The sequence below is a fragment of the Schistocerca nitens genome, chromosome 2 (genome assembly GCF_023898315.1).
Source record: "Schistocerca nitens isolate TAMUIC-IGC-003100 chromosome 2, iqSchNite1.1, whole genome shotgun sequence".
Taxonomy (NCBI): domain Eukaryota; kingdom Metazoa; phylum Arthropoda; class Insecta; order Orthoptera; family Acrididae; genus Schistocerca; species Schistocerca nitens.
The window spans coordinates 486,768,557-486,787,418 of record NC_064615.1 but is presented as its reverse complement, the minus strand read 5'-3'; the positions used below and the strand labels follow the sequence as shown (position 1 = coordinate 486,787,418).

The 18,862-nt window shown below is 44.6% G+C and overlaps 1 protein-coding gene across 1 annotated transcript in view; it reads left to right on the top strand.

The window, feature by feature from the left end:
- Window positions 1–758: 758 nt before the first annotated feature.
- Window positions 759–18,862, top strand: part of LOC126236429 (protein dimmed-like) — a 281,430-nt gene continuing 263,326 nt past the window's right edge. Inside the window, exon 1 of the mRNA XM_049945731.1 lies at window positions 759–999. The gene's annotated coding sequence lies outside the window, so the exon portion shown is untranslated. The remainder of the gene's footprint in view (window positions 1,000–18,862) is intronic.

The following is an 18,862-nucleotide window of genomic DNA, read 5'->3' as shown; positions in this document are numbered from 1 at the left end:
TGAATCAGGGATCGAGACGTGGCTGCACGATCCGTTACAGCCATGCGGATAAGATGCCTGTCATCTCGACTGCTAGTGATACGAGGCTGTTGGGACCCAGCACGGCGTTCCGTATTACCCTCCTGAACCCACAGATTCCATATTCTGCTAACAGTCATTGGATCTTGACCAACGCGAGCAGCAATGTCGCGATACGATAAACCGCAATCGCGATAGGCTACAATCCGACCTTTATGAAAGTCGGAAACGTGATGGTAAGCATGTCTCCTCCTTACACGAGGCATCACAACAACGTTCCACCAGGCAACGCCGGTCAACTGCAGTTTGTGTATGAGAAATCGATTGGAAATTTTCCTCATGTCAGCACGTTGTAGGTGTCTCCACCGGCGCCAACCTTGTGTGAATGCTCTGAAAAGCTAATCATTTGCATATCACAGCATCTCGTTCCTGTCTGTTAAATTTCGCGTCTGTAGCACGTCATCTTGGTGGTGTAGCAATTTTAATGGCCAGTAGTGTATTCACTCCTTCTAACGAATCGCTAACTTTGCTTGAACAACACTTGCAGTATCTGCACTCCTGCGCCTTGTCGTTAGGGAGAACGCACGACAGGTGGCCGGCCCGAGGACCGCTGGTGAACTGGATGGCAGGAGCGGCGGCGCGGCCGTGGTGGGGGCTGCCGGCCGCGAGTGCCCGCCGCCTCCGCCAGGGGCGTGCCGCGTGTGCGCCGGCCGCCGCCGGCCCGCTGTCAGTAGCGCAGCGGCAGTCGCACGCGACGGACACGCAGCTCACAGCGCACGCGCCACGTACCTCGGACCTCATCGCTAGCAGTTACAGGGTTAGAACGCTCCATTCGCCCAGGCCTACCGAGTGCACCCCCGGCGAGCAGTCCCCCAGGTTCCTGAGCCGACCACCCGCTTCCTGTCATCGAGCGTCGCAGCGGAACGCGATGCTCCGATCGTGACGGCCGAATCGCTGACGACGCGAGAGCACGCCGCCAAGGTAAGGAAGGAAGGCCTAACGGCACCGCCGCGGCCAGCTGCCCGATACTTTCCGTCGCTAGTGGCACCGTTACCTTCCTCTTGGCTACTGCTGCCAGCGGCTAGTCGCTTCCTCCGCCTCGCCCATCCGTCATTAGCATGCCCGTCACAGTCTCCGTGCACTCTTTAACAAATTATTCGTCTTTCGATCGATTCCACAGTTTCGCCGACCTACCTTGATGATCTACAGAGCAAGAAATATTTTTCAGATCTTCAGGTACAGTTTTCCACGACAGAAGAAGCCCCTACTTTATATCGAAATAATCAGCAGCCGGCTGCATAAAAGAAATTTAATTTCTTAACCGGATTCGGCCACTTATTGCCCTTCTTCAGGGGATTAAACCTATCGCATTGTTTGCGAATGTCAACAATAAGGTGCTTTCGGCAAAATGCAGTTGTCATGTGGTTCATAATGCAAGTCAAACTTGTTGTTTGACTTCTTTATACCACTTTTGTGCAGGTGCCACATAACAACGGCATTTTGCTGAAAGCATCTGATTGTTGACACTCGAAAATACGATAGGTACAATCTTCTGAAGAAGGCCACTAAGTGCCCGAAACTGGTTAGGAAATTAAATTTCTTTTATCCACCTGGATGCTGATTATTTCTATGCACACAAGTACAGCTGCTGAGTATGGATAAAATACTAAACCCCGAGTTTATTGGAGCAAAGAACATTCTGGGGTGACGTAGCAAAAATGTCGGTATCAATCTCAGATAATTTTTCTAAGGAAACTGTCGTATCTGGTTTCCTATGGGTGTTAATTGTTTTAATCGATGCACCGTGTCCTCCTAAGACGAGTACCTTTTGAACGTCAGTAGCATTTTATGATGCTCAGAGAAATGGTGCGATGTTAGGATCAGAAAGAGTCACAGAGACGAATTGTGGTGGAGCAGACAACTGCAGAGGAAATGAAAACGCACCCAATATGGTTTGGTCATCTAAACTTTAAGACGATCGACGGTCAAACTTTTAAAAGTAAAAGAAGAAGAAGTCTCGAAAGTCGAAATAAGTCGGTAAGTCATGGACAGAAGAGAAATGCAAGAAAATGAACAAACACGCATATTCAGAGACGGTATACATATCTGTATAATCTCGCATATAGACAGAGACATTCTATTTCCAAATACCTTACACAAAGGTTTAGTCAGAGCAAACAAACTGCCCAAAAGAATAGCAAGAGCATAAATAATTACATAAAACATAGTTATTTGATGAGAATAGTAAGATATTGTCAGTAAAACGGTTGTAAATGTCACTAAAGCTGTGCTGGTTTGGAATATAGCTAAAGCCGTGTCATATGACCTCCTCCTCCTCGTTTCCTTTTGTGTGACAAAAATTTACCACAAATACTACGTGGTACAAATATTCATTTCCCGAAAGGTGCATTGGAAGAAATGAACTTCATTGATATATGTACTTCATCGTAAATTCGGAGTGTGAGTTCGACAATAGTGAACTCCAAACGACTGACGAGTTACTGGATTACTTACAGCACGTTCAGAGTAGGATATGCCATTTCTGTATTCATGAGAATAAGGAAAGAAAAATATCATCATAATTTTTCAACAAACGTCTCGACGATCTGTGGTAGTAATAACACAGGCTAAACCTTCAATACGTGCCCATTACAAAACAACTTCCTCATTTTAATCGTGTGTAGGTAGACAAGTACCTAATTCTGTCTTCTATGCCTGACAGTTTTAAGCCTCATTAACTGTAAATAACCTGCATAAAGTTACACAGAAGTTCACACGAATCAGCCGAACGAGCGCCTTACGGCGAATTGAACGTCTACAGTTACCCGCAGTCCGTTCTAGCGGCAGCGATGTCAAGAACGTGCTTGCTTTGTCGTCCTGCTCTACTATTTCGCTCTTCTTTTTAGAGCACCGCGAGCGGCACGTCGAAGCAGTATATGCAAGCAAAGATACCTAACAGCGAAAACGTCGGACGTGTGGAGTAGTGAAAATACATAGAGAGCGCGTCATTCTTATTTTTTTTCGCCAGTTGTGTGCTATTTTTATGTAGGCCCAAAAAGCTATGAAAAAACGGTAGTTTTTGCCTTGAGCTGAATCTGTCTCCTTCATAAATTGGGAAGTAACGTTGTGAGACATAAATCTCTCTCTATAAGCATTAGACAAAGAGATGTTGGTAACGGTTGTTGAAAATCGTGGAATAAATATTTATTTCTTTGCCTCGTACATGGATCTGCGGTTGCTGTTTGAGCTGCATAAATCAAAGAATTGCTTCCTCGCTTCTTTAGATCTGCTTAATTTTTAAGCAGTCCTTAATGGTGGAAATCTTGGCAGCAGATTCGGAATTTATCACTGAAGTATGACGGTAGTGATTCATTCTATAGTAGCATGTTAAGTGCGGTTGCGGTTGAGGAGGATGTCCGAAAGCATTGTACTTGGCTTCAGTCTCCTCAAGACCTGGAGTCAAAGGGAAAAAAACAGTGCACCCGCTACGTACCGTCGTCATTCATGCTTCGCACCGGATGAGGTAGCCCTGTGGTCAATACACTGGGCTCGTGCTTTGCACCTTTCCGGTTAACTGGCTAACTTCCTCTGATAAGGCCGCGGCTGACGGCGTCTCCGATCCTTGTCTGTCTGAACGAGTGATCTGTCTCGAATAATCTTTCTGACGACGAGCCGTTAAACTACAACATTTTTTTCTTCCTTTCTATCTCCGGGTCCTGCTTCCCCGCGTGAAGCATTAGATTCATTGCGATCATGTGTGACTCTTCAGTGTAGTATTGCGACGGTTCCCTGTACTTTCATACTCTATGGTGCGGTTAGTCGCAAGACTAGAGAAGAGACACATGCTGGGCAAAGATTTAAGTGAACATCAAATGCCAAGTTGGACACTGATACAAATACGTCAAATTATGCCACCATCCGTTTTTCGAGAGGCTAGGTGAATTTGACATTAGTGAAACGCTCTGCCAATAACAAAAAATGTGATCATTTACGTTGTGGTCCAGTTTCTGTGAGAAAATGGCCATCCCTCTTTACTAAATGATGTGCGTTTAGAGAGACAAACGCTTACCAACAGTACGCGAACGACTGGCGACTTACGAGTATACATTGGTGTCTTCTTTCCACTCTTTCATTCATCGCTGAAGATATTCATTATGCCACCATTAGTGACGTTTCTTTTATCCCAGCCTGCAGGTAAGGCTCCTAACTCATCCATAAATTGTCCAACCGGTGGCGAAAGTGCTTACCTGTGTGTTTTTGCGCCACGTCGCTCAGAAATTTTGGTACTAGTGCTATCTACTGTATGGTATTTCTGTCGCTCAGAGTCGTTACTAACACCCAGCTGGGCGACGGAGGTCAGAAAAATAAAAGTTTATAATGATGTAAATCGTTGTCATCGCTGTTTCGGATTCGTGTGTCTGCATCGTTCCAAAATTCGTAACGTCACCGACAGGCATTTTTTCTTCCAAACGCCTAAGCATACTTTCACTGGTCTCTTGTCCACCTACGCACTACTTGAAATACCCAAAAGCTCTCGAGCCGTTGGCGGCATCGATGTAAGACTCTTAAACGAAAATGAGAGGTAGTGCTTAACACGGTGCTATGGTCCCTTTAAAAAAAAAAATTCTGTGCGTTGCTCAGTTCGGATCGGTACCGAATATTTTTCATCGAAATGTCGAGGTGAAATCATAACAAGTATTCAATATTAATATGTAGTTTATATAACAATCTCTTTAATACAACGGTTGCACAGAGTAGTAGAACGATTACAGAACTGCTAAAATCACAAGCTCGAGCTGTCACTGACCACTGTATGCGCGATGGGCCAGCTACGTAATCGCATCGCGCCGTTTTCTTTCATTTCCTTTTCGACTCTACCGTAGTACTAGCATTTGCTCGGCACTGGACATTTTGGGCTTTTAGGACTCCTTCGAATGCAGTTTTCCTCTGACCCAAGTTTTCTGTTATTACGAATCCTTTCAGAAGACTTTTTTCATTATTTTGTAATTTTCAGTTTAATACCGATTTTCACTTATATCCTAGCAAACAGTTTTATTGTTTCACTTGGGTACTAGAACATTCATAGAGACATTTGAATGACATTTGAATCAGTGTCCTAGCTAAAGGTATTTGCTCGGTACACCAGTTTATAACTAATTTGTAAAGATCAGGCGCATACGCCTACGCGGGTGCGACGAGATCACAATCAGAACAAATACTGCTCGACAAACACGTTCAGAGGTGCTCAACCAATGTTTACGTCATATTAGTGTCGTAGTTATTGAATGTTATGAAGAGTTGCTGTTGTGGTCTTCAGTCCACAGACTTGTTTGACGCAGTTCTCCATACTAATCCATCCTAAGCAAGCTTTTTCATCTTCGAATAACAACTGTAACTTATATCCTTTTGAATCTGCTTACTGTGTTCATTTATTGGCCTCCCTGAACAATTTTTACCTCCCATACTTCCCTCCAATTGATGTCTCAGAATGTGTCCTATCAACCGATCCCTTCTTTTACTCAGGTTGCGCCACAAACTTCTTTTCTCGCCTCTTCTATTCAGTACCTCCCCACTGGTTAGATGAGCTTCCCTGTAATCTTCAGCATGATTCTGCAGCACCACATTTCTAAAGCTTCTATTCTCTTCTTCTCTACACTGTTTATCATCCACGTTTCAACTGCATACAAGGCTACACTTCAACCAAATAGTGTCAGAAAAGACTTGCTAACACTTAAGTCTATATTCGATGTTAACAAATTTCTTTTCTTAAAAGCTTTTCTTTCTACTGCCAGTCTACATTTTATATCATCTTTGCCATACGAAACTACAATCGTCAGGCCATTACTGGGAGATGGCTCAATGGGACTACAACAGATGAAGTATTACTTCATTTTATGAGATGAATGATGAAAAGATTTAGTTCACTCGATACAGCCCTTTTTCACAGGGGTGCGCTACAATTTACAACTGACATTGATTAAAAAGCTGTTCAGCATTCACAAAACTACATGTCCACGTGAGGCTTGACTGACACCGGTCGTACTCGATGACGTTGGCTGCTTCACGGACTGGGCAGAGCGCTTCCATGCTCGTCTCTATACTGACCTCCGTGCGAGGGCGCTGCTGTGCTGAGAGAGGAGAGGGCGTGTCTTCTTCCGTCTCTCCCATTCGTCGTTGCGGATTGCAGCGAGAGCTCGCTAACGTCTGCGGTATCGATGTACGCTGCCGAATCTGGTGTGGCTCCGCGATCTCTGGGCGGTACCACATTGTATATTCAAATCTTACAAATCTGACGGTTTTCTTGTCACATAAAAAGGTCGACCGACGAGCGAATAAACGTTTTAACGTGAAAAGTACCCAGAATTTGAGATCGCTTTACGTTGCTCTTGTTGTTGTTGTGGTGTTCAGTCCTGAGACTGGTTTGATGCAGCTCTCCATGCTACTCTATCCTGTGCAAGCTTCTTCATCTCCCAGTACTTACTGCAACCTACGTCCTTCTGAACCTGCTTAGTGTATTCATCTCTTGGTCTCCCTGTATGATTTTTACCCTCCACACTGCCCTCCAATGCTAAACTGGTGATCCTTTGATGCCTCAGAACATGTCCTACCAACCGGTCCCTTCTTCTTGTCAAGTTGTGCCACAAACTCCTCTTCTCCCCAATTCTATTCAATACCTCCTTATTAGTTATGTGATCTACCCATCTAATCTTCAGCATTCTTCGGTAGCATCACATTTCGAAAGCTTCTATTCTCTTTTTGTCTAAACTATTTATCGCCCACGTATCACTTCCATACATGGCTACACTCCATACAAATACTTTCAGAAAAGACATCCTGACACCTAAATCTATACTCGATGTTAATAAATTTCTCTTCTTCAGAAACGCTTTCCTTGCCATTGCCACTCTACATTTTATATCCTCACTATTTCGACCATCATCAGTTATTTTGCTCCCCAAGTAGCAAAACTCATTTACTACTTTAGGCGTCTCATCTCCTAAACTAATACCCTCAGCATCACCCGATTTAATTCGACTAAATTCCCCTTGACGTACAGAAATGTTTGTGACGTCACTCCACGGACAGCTATAAAAATTTCAGTTGCGCCTCACTGACAAACAAAAAAGTCTGCAGTCGTACCGGGCGGGATCTTGGCGGAGCTGTGGCACGTTGCGAGGGCGGTGTGTGCAATGGACAGCCCTGCGGCTGCGGCTGCGGCTGTGGCGTAGCGGAACGTGTCTCCGTTATTAAATGGCCGGCCTGAGCGCGCAGCCGGCCAGCGCGTTTAAAGGGCGCCGAGGTGAGCCTGGCCAGGTGAAAGGCGGGACGCGAACCGCCGCCGCCACCGCCCCCCCCCCCTCCCCACCACACCCCACCATCGCTATCACCCACCTCCTTTCGTCGCCACGTCGCTTCTAACTTCCTTCTAATCCATCACATGTTCTCAGCGAATACCGAGCGAGGTGGCGCAGTGGTTAGACACTGGACTCGCATTCGGGAGGACGAAGGTTCAATCCCGCGTCCGGCCATCCTGATTTAGGTTTTCCGTGATTTCCCTAAATCGCTCCAGGCAAATGCCGGGATGGTTCCTTCCAAAAGGGACGGCCGACTTCGTTCCCCGTCCTTCTCCAACCCGACCTCGCTGTCTGGTCTCCTTCCCCAAAACAACCAACCAACTTTCGCGCCTACCTCTACATAGATGCTCCGCAGACCAGTAGACGGCGGAGGGCACCCCGCACCACTATTAGTCATTTCCTTTCATGTTCCACTCGCAGACAAAGCCAGCGAAAACGACTATATACCTCCGTATGAGCCATAATTTCCCGGACCTTATCTTCATGACCCTTACGCGCAATGTAAGTTGCAAGCAGTAGAATCGCTCTGCAGTCAGCTCCAAAAAACCGTTCTCTAAATTTTGCAACAGCGTTCCTCGAAAAATATGTCGCCTTCTCTCCAGCGATTCCCATTTCAGTTCCCGATGCATGTTCGTAGCCCTTGCGTGTTATTCGATTCTACCAGTAACAAATCCAGCAACCCACCTCTGAATTGCTTTGATGTCTTCCATTAGTCGGGCCTCGTATGGATCCCAAATACTCGAGCAGTACTCAAGAATAGGTTGTATTTGCGTCCCATATGAGGTCTCCTTTACAGGCGAACCAGATTTTCCTCGAATTCTCCCAGTAAACCGAAGTCGACCCTTCGTCTTCCCTACCACCGTTCTCACGTGCTCGTTCCATTTCATATCGCATTACAACGTTACGCCCAGATATTTAAACGACGTGACTGTCAAACAGGACACTACTAATGCTGTATCCGAACGTTAAGGATTTGTGTTTCCTACTCCGGATTAAGTTACATTTTTTTCACATTTAGAGCCGCCATTCATCACAACAACTACATACACTCCTGGAAATTGAAATTAGAACACCGTCAATTCATTGTCCCAGGAAGGGGAATCTTTATTGACACATTCCTGGTGTCAGATACATCACATGATCACACTGACAGAACCACAGGCACATAGACACAGGCAACAGAGCATGCACAATGTCGGCACTAGTACAGTGTATATCCACCTTTCGCAGCAATGCAGGCTGCTATTCTCCCATGGAGACGATCGTAGAGATGCTGGATGTAGTCCTGTGGAACGGCTTGCCATGCCATTTCCACCTGGCGCCTCAGTTGGACCAGCGTTCGTGCTGGACGTGCAGACCGCGTGAGACGACGCTTCATCCAGTCCCAAACATGCTCAATGGGGGACAGATCCGGAGATCTTGCTGGCCAGGGTAGTTGACTTACACCTTCTAGAGTACGTTGGGTGGCACGGGATACATGCGGACGTGCATTGTCCTGTTGGAACAGCAAGTTCCCTTGCCGGTCTAGGAATGGTAGAACGATGGGTTCGATGACGGTTTGGATGTACCGTGCACTATTCAGTGTCCCCTCGACGATCACCAGTGGTTGGTTGGTTGGTTTGGGGAAGGAGACCAGACAGCGTGGTCATCGGTCTCATCGGATTAGGGAAGGATGGGGAAGGAAGTCGGCCGTGCCCTTTCAGAGGAACCATCCCGGCATTTGCCTGGACTGATTTAGGGAAATCACGGAAAACCTAAATCAGGATGGCCGGACGCGGGATTGAACCGTCGTCCTCCCGAATGCGAGTCCAGTGTCTAACCACTGCGTCACCAGTGGTGTACGGCCAGTGTAGGAGATCGCTCCCCACACCATGATGCCGGGTGTTGGCCCTGTGTGCCTCGGTCGTATGCAGTCCTGATTGTGGCGCTCACCTGCACGGCGCCAAACACGCATACGACCATCATTGGTACCAAGGCAGAAGCGACTCTCATCGCTGAAGACGACACGTCTCCATTCGTCCCTCCATTCACGCCTGTCGCGACACCACTGGAGGCGGGCTGCACGATGTTGGGGCGTGAGCGGAAGACGGCCTAACGGTGTGCGGGACCGTAGCCCAGCTTCATGGAGACGGTTGCGAATGGTCCTCGCCGATACCCCAGGAGCATCAGTGTCCCTAATTTGCTGGGAAGTGGCGGTGCGGTCCCCTACGGCACTGCGTAGGATCCTACGGTCTTGGCGTGCATCCGTGCGTCGCTGCGGTCTGGTCCCAGGTCGACGGGCACGTGCACCTTCCGCCGACTACTGGCGACAACATCGATGTACTGTGGAGACCTCACGCCCCACGTCTTGAGCAATTCGGCGGTACGTCCACCCGGCCTCCCGCATGCCCACTATACGCCCTCCCTCAAAGTCCGTCAACTGCACATACGGTTCACGTCCACGCTGTCGCGGCATGCTACCAGTGTTAAAGACTGCGATGGAGCTCCGTATGCCACGGCAAACTGGCTGACACTGACGGCGGCGGTGCACAAGTGCTGCGCAGCTAGCGCCATTCGACGGCCAACACCGCGGTTCCTGGTGTGTCCGCTGTGCCGTGCGTGTGATCATTGCTTGTACAGCCCTCTCGCAGTGTCCGGAGCAAGTATGGTGGGTCTGACACACCGGTGTCAATGTGTTCTTTTTTCCATTTCCAGGAGTGTATTTTTTTCTATCTTGTATCCTTCTACAGTCACTCAACTTCGACGCTTAACTTCGACGCCTTACCGTACACCACAGCATCATCAGCAAACAACAGCAGATTGCTCCTTACCCTAATCGTAAGATCATTTATATGCAGAGAATAACGCCGGTTCTGTCACGTTTCCGAGGTCACTCCCGGCGAAGACCCTGCCTCTGATGAATAACCCCTATACCGGTAACATAAGAAGTGTTCGAGCCTCTCATGTATCTGTGAACCTATTCCATATGCTCGTACCATCTTTAACAGCTCGCAATAGGGAAACGAGTCAAACATACCGTGTCAAACGCTTTCCGGAAATATACAAATATATAATCTGTCTGTTGCCCTTCATCCTTAATTCGCAGTGTATCATGTGAGAAAAGGGGAAGCTGAGTGTCGCACTAGCGATGCTTTCTAAAACCATGCTGATCGGTAGACATAAGACTCTCGGTCTCAAGAAAATTTATTATATTCGAACTGAGAATGTGTTCAAACCAGCAAACTGGTGTTAGAGCTATTAGTCTGTAATGTTGCGAGTCCGTTCTTTTGCCCTTCTTATATGGAAGAGTCACCTGTGCTTTTTTCCAGTCGCTTGGGGTTTTTCTCTGGGCAAAGATTCGCGATAAATGAAAGCTAAGTAAGGGGTTAATGCTACAGAGTACTCGTTAAAAAACCGAATTGGGATTCCATCCGGACCTGGTGACTTACTTGTTTTCAAATCTTTCAGTTCTTTCTTTACGCCGGCGATGCTTATTACTATGTCGTCTATACGGGAGTCTATTCGATGGTGAAACGACGGTATGTTTGTACGATTCTCCTGCGTGAACAATTTGTTGCTCGTGAACTTTAAAACTTCGGCTTTCGGTTTGCTATCTTCAGCAGCCACACCAGACTGGTCAACAAGTGACTGGATGAAAGGCTTATAGACCAGCTTAGCGACTCTACATGTAGGGTTCTCTACCAGAACTTTTGCTAAGGTATGACTGTGGTAGTTTCATGCTTCGCTCATAGATATTTTCACAGACGCACGAATCTCTGCTAACCTTTGCTTGTCATCATTTGCGCGTTCTCTTTTGAACAGAGAGTGCTGCCTGGTATCGGTTACTTTAATACTCTTCAACCATGTGCGGAAACAAGCGAACCAACTTTTTTTTTATTTATTTATTTTAGGCATGCTATCTCGGTATGGTAGATCCGCAGTTGCCCAGCATTGAGGAAATTTGATAATTTTTTTTTTAATTTTATCCGTCTCAATTGCATGAATAGACAATCTATGCCGCAGCAGTTACCGGTTTCGGGTTGACACGGTCATTGTCAAACAACAAACCTTGCTATTAACAGTAACCGGCCATACAATATGGTGCCAAAAGGCACGAATGGCTTCAGTACAGGAAGTAAAATTTGTCACAAATAATCCATCACAATTTTAGAAGAATACTGATGTCCGTACCCACACACCACAGAAAAAATGACCTTTATTACCCACCATTAAAGCCGTCAATGGCTCCCGAAGGCGTTCAATGTGCAACAACAGAAATCGTTGATGAATATAACCTAAAATCATTTCTTCATTAAAAAACCGCTTGTTTTGAACTACAGTGCACGAGTAGGACCAAAAAAACTATGTTTCACTAGTAAATGGCTTATACGTATGTTGAAAACTGACTCGTTTCCCGTCACTTCGATAACAGAATCATTCATATGGACTGTGGAACATATAACTAACTAAATTTTACTGTATCATGGTGTAAAATGTTCCAACGTTCCCGGCACTGTTGCAGACGGCTTTGTCACGGTGGCGTATACATCGGCTATCAGACGAGGACGAACAGTAATATCACTCGATAATTTGTAACTTTTACCCTGTCACACTGTCACGTGCTCAAAGAACTTTTGCTGTTATGTTATCCAAGCTGGGTCTTGTTGAAGTCCATGGCTGTTATTCAATTAAGGAATGGCCAAGGAGAACGCAACCGGCCAAAAGTACTTTTAAGAAGTTTTATTTTACTGGCGTGACCGGTTTCGGACCATTCAGATGGCAACGCTTGTTTGAGTGCTGTATCAGAATCGTCAGTAGCACGTCTTCTGTTCCTGTAACTTGATCTAGTCAAACATTGGTACACCTACATTTCACGTTGTTCTTCATGACAGTTAAAACTTCTCACGTGTTCCTTACACGTGACAAGACGTCGTTCACCAGAACAAATTACATGCTTTTGACGGTTCCGATATTGCACTAAAACAATCGTTGCCATCTCAAGCTTGGCATATTGACCGGAAATCGCTCATGGTATAAAATAAACGTTCTGAAAAGTGTTTGCGATTACGTTCTCCCTCAACAACCCTCATAGGACTTCTGCTCATACCCTCTTTTCTTTTTCCCTCCCTGACAACCCAACTCCGTGGATGACCGAGCGCCCGCATCTCGTGGTCGTGCGGTAGCGTTCTCGCTTCCCACGCCCGGGTTCCCGGGTTCGATTCCCGGCGGGGTCAGGGATTTTCTCTGCCTCGTGATGGCTGGGTGTTGGGTGCTGTCCTTAGGTTAGTTAGGTTTAAGTAGTTCTAAGTTCTAGGGGACTGATGACCATAGATGTTAAGTCCCATAGTGCTCAGAGCCATTTGAACCATTTGATGACCGAGCCCTATTGCTGTTTGGCTCTGATAAGGTAAAGTGTAGTGAGTTTGCCTTCAGAAGGCAGAATCAGCATACATCGTACGCGTTCGAACAGCGATGGCGTTGGATGTAACTGTTGGACTTGTAGCTTATTTCCAATGTTCTTCTATTCGTCAGAAAAGCACGTTAAACTTAGAAACCTTCCATTTTCTTTTGTGCTGAGATTATCCTGTGGACTCTTCTCTCTTACTTCTATGTGCAATGTTAGCCTTAATTTCACTACGCTCCGACCTCTAGCTACATTTTACAGTAAGATAATCGACGTACAAAAGAATGAGTTGGCAAAGTCTAATCATGTGAATTGCATCTTCTAAAACGCTTTAAATGTCCTACACGTACTTATACTCCGTATTTAGAAGTAATTTTGTGTTCAGTATCGCTATATTATCGATAGCTGTCAATACAGTGGGGTGAATGTGTTGATGTGGAGTCTGTTAACTTAAATAGTGCCTACAGTGCAGTGAATATTACGACCTTTCAGTACTGAGTAATCTGCAATGTCGCAGAATGTTCTTGGGTTTTTTTATGAGTTTGTAGGAAAGCCTAACAACAGATACATAAAAGGTCGCAAAACAATTCAGAATTAACAAAAGTAAAAAAAGGTATTCTTTTATGTGATAAAGATTTCTCCTATGCACCACTTCATTTTTAAGAGTCCTTGAGACGAGATACGTCGTCAGACGTTCTTCAGACCAGAACAACGTTCGTTCAGCGTACGTTACCAACTGAATGAAATTTGAATAACTGTTCCGTTCTCGCTAAAAAAAAAGCTAGTACATACAAACTATTCTCGACGATCGACACCGCACTGTTAGGATTCCAGGCTTCCGAGCTCTTCGATGCATGTAACTGTTGCAAAAATCTCTCATATAGTGTGTTTTAGACAATTTTTAGTAACCAGTTATTTGTGCGTTTCTGGTCATGAAAGACGGTTTCACCAAAATCGCTAAAACAGCTCAAAGTTTATCATAAGACAGTCTCAACATCATCTACGAACGCTAATCGTCTGCCCACAGCGCTACGAAAGCATTTTTACCGTCGGAAACTTCTTCAATCCGGAAACTTTTCAATAACATTTGTGTACATCCAACAAAAAACGGACTTTAACTGTTCTATTAATCATTGCAATAAACGTAGAGCTTCACCATAAAAAAACTACAATAACACTTCATAGTTTCGTAAGGTACATCGAGAAATGCAACCGGTTATCCTTGCCAACACCGAGCGTGTAATTAAAATTTCCATACTGACATTCGAAGGAGAAATAATTATGGCAACGAGAAAGAACAAATATCTGACACAATAATTGGCTGTTGTACTCTGCCACACCATACTAACAGAATCAAGATAAATCGTTGTTCAGTATCGCTATATTATCGATAGCTGTCAGTACAGTGGGGTGAATGTGTTGATGTGGAGTCTGTTAACTTAAATAGTGCCTACAGTGCAGTGAATATTACGACCTTTCAGTACTGAGTAATGTGCAATGTCGCAGAATGTTCTTGGGTTTTTTTATGAGTTTGTAGGAAAGCCTAGCAACAGATACATAAAAGGTCGCAAAACGATTCAGAATTAACAAAAGTAAAAAAAAGGTATTCTTTTATGTGATAAAGATTTCTGCTATGCACCACTTCATTTTTAAGAGTCCTTGAGACGAGATACGTCGTCAGACGTTCTTCAGACCAGAACAACGTTCGTTCAGCGTACGTTACCAACTGAATGAAATTTGAATAACTGTTCCGTTCTCGCTAACTGTCGTTATAAAAAATCTAGCCGAGATCGTGGTCAGCCGATACGGGGCACTAACTCCAGTGGACTTTTCTTGCGAGGGCGAATCGTTGACGGCCTGTTGAAGTGGACGTCTCGGGATGTGCTTGAAATAACTGCGGGTAACCGCAGAACAGATATGTGCAAGAGATTTCAATTCCGTATCTGCGGCAAAACGCGCTCAGCGCCTAAACACACCTTCTCACTCGGTAAAAGTCAGATTCTGATAAATGCGAAGTGGTTGTCCCCAGGTAATCTACACCATTAAATGTGAACGACGGGTATATTTCGATAGTGAGTGCATCGTTTTTAATGAGCCTTTATCTGTCACTGTGCAACTGGACGGCCAGCTGTGCACACAGTCGCACCCGCACCACATGTGCGATTATCTTAACTTAAAGCGCTCATACGCCGCAAAACAGAAACTTATGAAGTCTGTAGTTTTACAATAGTCGACTAACTGTGATTTAAATATCCAATGGAATATTTCATCTTACAACCGTGTAATGTAAAGTGTATGCGTTGCACTTTTACCTCATTGAGTATGGAGCCACTAATAAAGTACAACAAGCTATCTATTATCCGTGCACAGTGTGATTTTTACTTAAAAAATAAAAAACTGAGAGCCGGCCGCTGTGGCCGAGCGGTTCTAAGCGCTTCAGTCCGAAACCACGCGGCTGCTACGGTCGTAGGTTCGACTCCTGTCTCGAGCATGGTTCTGTGTGGTGTCCTTATGTTAGTTGAGTTTACGTAGTTCTAAGTCTAGGGGACTGATGACCTCCGATTTGTCCCATAGTGCTTAGAGCCATTTGAACCATTTGAAAAAACAGAGACTGAAGTATCTTTACCGTAAACGGCTAACGCCTCCCAGTTGCAGGCTGCCTATATATCGGTTTCCTAGAGCAATACAAATTTGATTTTCAGTATTTCAAACAATTATTGACAAAACTGAAAATATTTAAATGCTGTCATAACCTACTTATTAGAAGGTATAATCTTATGTTATAGCTTTAACCAAGTAAGACAAGTATTACTGTTAAAAACTGCATATACAGGGTGTTTCAAAATTCATGTTACACACTTCTTGAGGTTGCAAAACTTGATCTGCTACGTCCCCTTACAAGTTAGTAGATCAAGTTTTACATAGGAACCTGTGTCCGGAAAAGTCGTCCAACGACGCTACAGAGCGCCTGTAAATATATATGCAGGATGATTCCGTGATGATGCCACCAACTTTGTAGGATAATGGAAAGCATAAATGTGTCAATTTGAGGTAAAGGTCCTTGTACCGAAAACGACTAAGTCCAAAGTTCTAAACGGAAATCATTCTGATAGTCTGGCAGTGGAATACATGTACTGGTAATGTTGTTGCTAAGACTGTAGGATAGGCAACTTTCATAGGTGGCAGTATGGACCAAAACAAGGAAAAAGTGTCCAATAAAGATGGGTTCGAAAATGCATCACGGAAACACCCAATATACAAGGTGTTACAAAAAGGTACGGCCAGACTTTCAGGAAACATTCCTCACACACAAATAAAGAAAAGATGTTATGTGGACATCTGTCCGGAAACGCTTAATTTCCATGTTAGAGCTCATTTTAGTTTCGTCCACCTACGCTCAATGGAGCACGTTATCATGATTTCATACGGGATACTCTACCTGTGCTGCTAGAACATGTGCCTTTACAAGTACGACACAACATGTGGTCATGCAGGATGGAGCTCCTGCACATTTCAGTCGAAGTGTTCGTACGCTTCTCAACAAAAGATTCGGTGACCGATGGATTGGTAGAGGCGGACCAATTCCATGGCCTCCACGCTCTCCTGACCTCAACACTCTTGACTTTCATTTATGGGGGCATTTGAAAGCTCTTGTCTACGCAACCCCGGTACCAAATGTAGAGACTCTTCGTGCTCGTATTGTGGACGGCTGTGATACAATACGCCATTCTCCAGGGCTGCATCAGCGCATCAGGGATTCCATGCGACGGAGGGTGGATGCATGTATCCTCGCTAACGGAGGACATTTTGAACATTTCCTGTAACAAAGTGTTTGAAGTCACGCTGGTACGTTCTGTTGCTGTGTGTTTCCATTCCATGATTAATGTGATTTGAAGAGAAGTAATAAATTGAGCTCTAACATGGAAAGTAAGCGTTTCCGGACACATTTCCACATAACATATTTTCCTTCTTTGTGTGTGAGGAACGTTTCCTGAAAGTTTGGCCGTACCTTTTTGTAACACCCTGTATACATACATTTACAGCCCCCTGCGCCTCCAAGTTCGACGCTCTGTATATAGTTGGATGGATGGGTTCCTATGTGAGATCTGATCCGCTACGCCCCCTCTGCAACCTCCAGATGTGTCTAACATGAGCTGTGTAATAGCCTGTGTATCTTAAGGCAATATATCCCCCCCCCCCCCCCCCCCAGCAAAACGATGAAAGAAAGGTTTTCGCTTTCTTCATTTTCGCTGTTCGTGTAAGTAACAGAACTGCCGAATCAAACATGACGTTTTAACTTATTATTCCTTTGCCACTACCTCTACTCGCGATTCATTTTGCCCATATTACCCCAGCACTGAATGTATCTGCAAAATTATATCATTGTACAACACATAGTGCGGGAGACATAACGTCATAAATACTGAGATGCGTGAAAAACACGTTGTCGCTTCAAACGGAGCGCAAGTTACGCGGATCACATTCACACTCACACTTAGCAACTTCCAACAAATTTTAAACATAATTTCAAACCTTTTCCAAACTTTCTGGCACTAGGACGCTTACCGTCAAATATTTAATATATAAAAAATTTGTAAAGTAATCAGGAATTTGAACCTGTTTTTTACTCGGCTCTGTAAAGAATTGAGGTGTACTGGATATGTTGTAATTAGAACGAATATTTTTATTTAGAATACCAATATCTGTTTGTGAAGACGTAGATGATGGAAACATTTGCGAGTGGTTAAATAGCGAGCCCTGTGAGGCATAAATTGAGCAGCAAAGTGACGTGAATACGCTGAATGAGGTCTTATCGGTAGAGGACGAGAGAAAAGACGAGGCAATCAAGGAACCCAGTATCACGCACTCTGGTACAAAGAAATGCTTTGATCTGTTATTAGAGTATAGAGAACAAGATTCGTTTGACTATATCGATGTTTTCAATAAGCGCAAAATGAGAATCGTCAGGAAAAGAGTGAATAAAAACTAGAGAAAGATATAAGAATTAGACAATTATTTCCCGAAAGTGAACTGAAACCAAGCGATACTAAAATAGTCTGTCTGAAGTGTACTTGTGTAAAGCGATTGTCAGTTCACAGCGAGTAACGCGCAAATAATGCAATGGTTTTTAAAATGTGACATGTTGCATGTTTTATAAATATAGTGTGTCACAGATGCCGGGAGAAACGTGTGTTGCTTTGGATTATCCGTGTTTTGCAGTTTCAAGCTCGCATTAAGCCATATAATCTGGAGTTCTCTACACGTGCCGTCAGTGTCCACGCATTTATTTCATTTTTCTTAGCTTACCAGCGATCAGTATCAGTACTTTTAGTTATGTGATTTATTTAACACGTGGTTAATTTGGAACGACGATATTAAAGTTTCTGTTGGGCAGTACCTGCAGAGTATACACTAGAGTGTTGTAACTTACAGAATATTCTTCCATGCTCCTTCCCACTCGCAAGAGCGTTATGCGATATCGCATTGCAAATAACCGTGCCGTTCACTACCCATTGTTACGCTTTCCAAATGCTGATGAGATACTGTTTCTTGATATTGCTCACAAACTGCATTCTCTCGTCGTTATACTTTACTTCAGATACTGAAATATCAGGAGTGGGTGAGTGTGTGAAATAAGGAAAACTTTACAAGCAGAAAAGCCCCACTAATGACACTAATGCTGGTGATAAGGGATATGTTAAGCAGATAAAAAAAATTGTGCATCAACAGTCAAGGGACAAAATTTATGAGTAGAAAAACTGAATAATAAAACTGTGGTCTTCGTAAAATTTCAACAGAATTTTGACAAGGGTTTTGGAGCAAGGTTGCTAACGCAGGCTTGGTGCGGCTCTATTCCAGTTGGTGGTTGGCTATTCGAATCAAGGCGATGAAATTAGACTTCTCTTCTATTTGTCGTCGTGGGGAGAAAAGGTTGAGGTGTATATTTCCTTATCATTAGACTTCGACAAAGTCCTGCGGTAAATCCCAAACTTATCCGCAGTGGTCAATGAAGTGAGGGCATGAGGTGCTCTTAATGCTGACCTGTCCATCGGCTGGACACGGGTAGTATCGCCGGCCCCCAGGTGCTGTTCGAAAGAAGTAGGCT